The sequence below is a fragment of the Vitis vinifera genome, chromosome 4 (genome assembly GCF_030704535.1).
Source record: "Vitis vinifera cultivar Pinot Noir 40024 chromosome 4, ASM3070453v1".
Classification (NCBI taxonomy): domain Eukaryota; kingdom Viridiplantae; phylum Streptophyta; class Magnoliopsida; order Vitales; family Vitaceae; genus Vitis; species Vitis vinifera.
The window spans coordinates 10,076,312-10,083,201 of NC_081808.1; positions in this window are offsets into that span (position 1 = coordinate 10,076,312).

Below are 6,890 nucleotides of genomic sequence, written 5' to 3' on the forward strand. Positions count from 1 at the left end.
TATCTTGTGGAGGTGTTGTGCACCTCTATATATAGCAAAATTACAAGATAAAGCCTTATGTCGGCTGAATACAAGGTTACAAAAGGAATTTACACGAGAAAATATCAAGCTAAAAATATCTGGGAAGTCGGTGGTGCGTGCGTGGAGAAACAGAGGATTTCAAAGGCATTTTCGAAAGGGGAAAGATGAAGGGTCCAAATTTCGCAAGGTGGTTCTTCATGGTGCGAAGTGGCCAAATTTCGCACCATGAAGAAAATCTCCTTGCGAAATGGTGTTCCCATGGCTTGATGCAGTTGTCTTCCGAAGGCCATATCTTCCTGATTTCAGCTCCAAATCGTACACGGTTTGAAGCGTTGGATTCTTGACTTCCTAAGCTTTGAAATGGTATATAGCATATAGAAAATGGACTTCGGGAAGTGCTCCAAAAGTGCGAAGGAAGACTGCAGTTGATGTCCTCTGTTTTCTTCACTTTGCTTGTTTTTCCTCTTTGCTTCTCTCCTTTACTTGGCTTGTCTTAATGATCCAAAAAGCTGTCAAAACACTAAAACTAGCCACAAATATGATTAGAAGTCATTGCTAAGTCCTTAATATGCCAATTGGAATAAAGATGGAGAACTACTACACAAAAGTGCTTAAAACATAATGAATTAAAGGTGTAAAATAGCACTTTTTGGGTAGTAATCAGTCCTCTAAATCTATTGCATTAAAAAAATATTCAAAAACAATATGGATACCACAAAAATAATAGATTTGGAGAATAAAGTCACATGCCTTTGATCCGAATGTTCCTGAATTGATTCCAATCGATGTAGCTAACTTCAAAGTCATAATGGATCTCGAAAACACCATCACCTTTCACTTGAAAACCTCTCCTTGTGTCTAGGCACTAAGATGGTGGATATCTCAAATGTGGAGGGTAGGGTGAGAAAATGGCAAGACATGAAAACCCTAACCCTTAAAGGGTTATTTATAAATTTCCTACTAGGCTTAAGTGACTTAAGCCCACTATGGGCTTGGGTCACTTAATCTAACCTAAAAAGGTTGTTAATTGATTAATTAACCATACAAGGTCCTAATTAATCAATTAGCCCAGTCTAGAGATACCACTCACTTATCCCTATGCAACCTTACATAATTACCAAAATGCCCTTATGCACAAAAGTGAACTAAAAACCTATTCAACCCTTATAAACTATGTCATCAAGGAATATGAGCTCAAAGTGGGGACCATTGAGACCCATAGAAGTACTAGCTCCCTCAAAATCAAATTCTAAAATTGACTTAACATCCAACTATAGAGAGTCAACTACACTATAATACCTTATGTATATTACAACAAAACACCGAGTGTTAGAGTCTATGACCTACTATTCATTGCATGCAGACTCTCCATGAACCAGTGTCTATAATCTAATAAAGTAATGTTATCACCTATTAAGATTACCTCTCAAATCCTTGAGTTACAAATCCCATTTTTTATGTGATCAAATGACATACTTTAACTCCAAGGAGCATATGTCAAATTCCACTAAAGGAATTACTATGGCCACAGATTTCATGATTACATTTCTTTTGGATTACCTAAGGGGACATACTGTCTCAATCCCATGAGATATCATCATAGTGCCTCTATTGAGAATACATGTTGCTACCAACCTCCATCAACAGTGACCCAATCCACAAGGATATATGACCATTTTAAGGTCTCACCCAAAAGTCAAAGCCTCCCATTTATTTTGGCACAGGCTCAATATCCTCTCAAGGTTGAGAGACCATCCAGTATAGTAGCTTGGTGAATCATGATAATTGATAGCCTTGTGTCATGATTCACCGTAGGTCCTATCTAGTGTGCATCACATACAGTAGTGCACTCACCATGGGAAACCCATCTTGATGACTAAGATAAGTCATCCCTCCAATTAGAAGGTGATGGACTATAGTCTCTATTGGATTGCCTAAATCCATGAACCAAACGTGGACAACTTATCTACTTACAAAGAACCCATGACTTGTATCTTCTATACAACTCCTAATGCACACAAGTCATGTACAATGTAAGAGACATAGGCCGAATGCTCAAATTAATGTTAATACACTAAAGAGATAACAAGGGGATAGTTAAGTCTAACTTCTTACATCATGTCTTGTTTTTAGTGGCTTAATCCCAACAACTTGAGTAAATGTTTGACATTTGCCCAAAGCTTTAATTAGGAAATGGACTAATATCCACTCATTGTTCCTACAACAAAGCAAATATTTAATCAAGCGCATAACATCACATACTTAAGGCTATCCATTGTAGAGGCATAGGATACCTCATTAATACAATCTCTTTCCATAGATGTCTAAGGACATTGATCTTGAGAGAGACAACTCCAAACCCCAAGGGTACTAGACCCTTCTTGGAGTTTTGCGTCATGTACTTGACCAAATTCTCATCAATGTAAGTGACATGGCACAATTTTCCAATTCTTGCAGTCCTAAAGGACCTTAAATCCAAGAATATATTGCACATTCATCTAGATTTTTATCTAGAACTGAGTAAACTACTAGATCTTAATTGATGACAATATCCCCACATCATATCCAATGAGTAAATTGTGATCTACCTACAAAATCTTAGAGCATCGCCATGCTTGCCTGTGCCTTCTTATACACACAAGGGCCTATGCTAGGAAAATATTTGGTTGCTATATCTCATAAATGAGACACACTATAATAGATAGGAGTGATTTGATGGATTTTAGTATAACCAATGCTGAAAAGGTTCTCCTTTGATGAAACAAAGTTTCAAACTATAACCTTTAGTTACAATCTTAGCCACATAAAGCTCAAGTTTTCCATCTACTCCTATGTTCCTCTTGTAGACCAACTTACACCTATGGGTTTTATCCATTTAGGTACTTCTACAGGAACCCAAACTACATTAGAATACAAAGATTCTAACTACCTCTTCATAGCTTCTTACCATAAGTGAGCACAAACATTGCTCATTACTTCATCATAATTTGTGGGTTATAAACTTCCCACTATGATTAGGTACTGGTGTACTGGAAATCATAGCAATGGTATATTTCTTACCCTCTGGATCCATAGAATCCTTGATCTAATCGAAGTGACTTGGTTTGTATACCTAATAAGGTATTTGATCCCGTCTTAAATTCAATGAATGTGTCCAAGGCATCAGATTTCCTATGTACATATCCAAACCTAGAGTAATCATCACTAAAAGTGATGAAATACCCATACCCTCTCTATGCATAGACACTAAAATTTCCATACAAATTAGTATGCACCAACTCCAAACGTTCCTTGGCTCTAGTCCTCTTGATCATTTTACCATCTATTTAAGATTCGCAAACTGAAAAATCTTCTAGAATCAAAGAGAAAAAACTTTACCAAACTTTGGGTCCTATTTAAATTAATATGACCTAGGTCTAGATGCCAAATGTTTAATTAATGCTAGGTTCAATCCTGATATCTAACTATTCTCATCACCTGGCAAAGTGATAATGGAATACATATAAAAGAAAAAGATATTACGTCCAACTAACCTTGCATATGAAGCTAAGGTAAGTATGATCCAATTATTTAACTTTCTCACTTGTTGAATATCCTATAAGGACTTACAAACAGTGGACCTAGAATCTATCCACCATAAATGGTAAAATCCACCACTAAATATTCAACAACGAGAAAATAATGTACACTTTCCTTTTTTTCCTTTAGGTAAACTAGACATTTCTTTTCTAGTGTCCTAAAATGTCACAAAGGAATCACTTGCCCCTGAGCTTGCTATCTTATTCCTTATGTTAAACTTTCCTTATCTGGTGTTGTTGTTCTTCTTCTTAGCTGAAGAACCTAAAGAACCTTTGACTTCCATATGAACACCTTATAATATTTTAGAATCCCCTTAGCTATCTCGAAGAAAAATGGCAAGGTCTTTAAGATCATATGAATACTAGTGTTTATAACAGTCCTAAGAGTAGCTTATCAAAGATGAATTACTTTTATCACCAAATAACTGTTGCAAACTAGAAAGAGAATATTAAAGTCTCTAGTAATAGACATATGTTGCTATTGCAACACATTATCCAAAAATCCAAGTATTAGACACTTGGTTCTCTACTCCGTCTAATACCACCTTGATATACCACTCTTTTCTTTTGCTAGTTTAGTTCACAAGGAATAGGTACCTCTTCCTAAAATAGCTTATATGCAATTAGTTATTATATCCAAAATAAAATTAAGTCTAAATGATTAGTTGGGCTTGGTCCAAAATGAGAAAGAGAGTGATAATAAATAACTAACATATATTTGTAACAAAGAATATAACCAAGCATATGTTATAATTAAGCAATCAAGGAAATTGGTAATTAATTTAGCAAAAATGTAATGCACTCAAACTATATGTCCTTTTGTAAGATATCCTAGTATCATAAGAGTCAAGCCTACGATGGGCAGGTCATGACCTTATTACTAGTTAGAGACCCTCTTTGATTGATCTCCCTGTCTTAACCATGAAAGGTTTCTAAAGGCAAAATCAACATACCTTTTATTTGGCCCATGGACTATGCAAGTAGGACTATGGTAGGTGATTCGACCACTTCATATCCAATGATAAATGTATAACCATTGTCCTTGAACTATCAATGTCACAAAGTAAGGAACCCCACCGGTGGGGTGGCTGCTCCCATTACAGACATGTCTAGTCTTGTCTTAACGGAGAGTTTATATCCCTTGATTTCTATGGTCTAACCTATCGGTGGGGTGGTGATGAACCCAAATCAAGATGGACTTGACAATGTAGGTAGTGGGCTTACCTAAGGTCCTCTGCCACTTAATCTTTTAAGATAAATAAGAGCATTTTAAAACCATTAGTAATTTTCCTAATGAATAAATTATCTACTTTGAAATTTTGTAAAAATATTTATTTCATAATTGGATACCTAGTGTAATATGAACATGAAAATTTTAAAATTTCCATGAGAGTAATTTTCAAAAAGAATTTTGATAAAATATCCACAGTCAAAATTTTAAAATCTATTTCCATAAAATTCTCTTTTTGTACACAATTTCAATTAATAAATATTTTATTGAGGAAAAGTTTCGAAGAAATTTATTTTCATCAAATTACTAAGTTGTTTGGTAATAATCTTTTAATGGTAAATTATCTCTAATGAATATTTCCAAAATATTTATTTTTCAAATTGGAAACTCCAGCATAATAAGGAAATTACCGATTTATGAGATTTTGAAAATCTTGAGAGCACTTTATCCAATAATGAAACTTTTGCTTCTCATATTCAAAATTCCTCTTAAATTGACTTTCCATATCCCTACACCTTTCCAACTTAATAAAAATTTATATGAAAATTTCATAATAATTTATCCCAGTAAATACTACCAAAAACAAAACATTTTAGTAACTCCTTAATGAATAAAATATTTTCTATGAAAAACTCCTAGAATGTTTATTTCCAAAAAAGAATTAAACAATTCATTTTGTAAAGTATTTTCAAAATATTTTATAACTCCATTAAATTACTAAAAGTTTCAAAAATATTTTGGCAACCCTTCTTATAATAAATTCTCTATCATTAGATTTTCTAAATCTATTATTTATCTTTTAAACCGAGACTCCTATGCTCGAAGAATTGCTCTCTTATTTCTTACCCTTGAAGTATCCATATCCAAACTAAACAGTTTCTTCTTTCTCTTAGGGGAATAGAGTCTGGAATACCTTAAGGGGAGGGAAAGCCTAGAGAACCACCTATCCTAAAACCAATTGGACAGTTTTAAAAAGAATAATATTTTTATTAGCAACAACCAGTTTAAATAAATAATGTTGGAAAAATATTCTCATAAAAATTTACTAAGAATACCAAAATATTGTTCTCTAGGTTTTAACACTTATTTTGGTAACTTTCTTAATTATAAACTATCTATCTTGAATTTGAAAAATTAAATTATTTTCTTTAAATCAAAATATTATGTAAAATACGAAAAACATTATTTTATAAGAATTTGGAAAAACAAGAGTTTTTCCTTAAAAGAAATATTTTATTCTTAGAAATCTCAAAGATTTAAAAAGATTTTAAATAAAATTAAACTCTCTAAGAATTAATTTTAAAAATAAAAGAAAACTCTTAATCCTTTTCCAACTTATCTTTTTTTTAAATAAAATTTCCTAACCATGCACGTTCCAACTTAAATAAGTTTTACAATTTTAAAAAATGCATGAAAATTTATTTCCAAATAAGAATACAAAAGTATCTTAAGGTCACATATGCAATTAATCAAGATAGCATATAATAAAAACTAAGGAATAATTTTAAAAAATATTTCCCATGGCCTTTTGGGATCTTATTGCATATTTGATAATTAAAAATGGATAAAATTCAAATTACCAAAATAACCCTACAACCAAAGATTAGGGTTAGTAAAAATTAAAAAAAAAAACCCTAAAATGTCTAATTGCCACCAAAAAATGAGCCCAAACAACAAAAAGCAATTGGACCCATATGCAATCCCATAACAACATGTATGTTGTTTTTTGCGCAAACGTGCATCAATTGGTCATATCTTCCTCATTTCAACTTCGAATTGCAACAGGTTGAAGTGTTGGATTCCTGACTTTTTAACCTTCAAAACCATTTGTGATTTACTCCAAGAAACTTACTAGAGATAGTCCCGATTTAGACTCAAAGTCGATGTCACTGTGTTGTTATGCTCTTTACACAGCCTCACTTCAATCAACCATATCTCCATCATTTCAACTCTAAATTGCTATCCCTTTGAAACATTGAATTCTTGACTTCCTAAGCTTTGAAACCATATGTATCTTGCCCCAAGAAAAATCATAGGAGTAACTCCTGATTTTGAGTTAA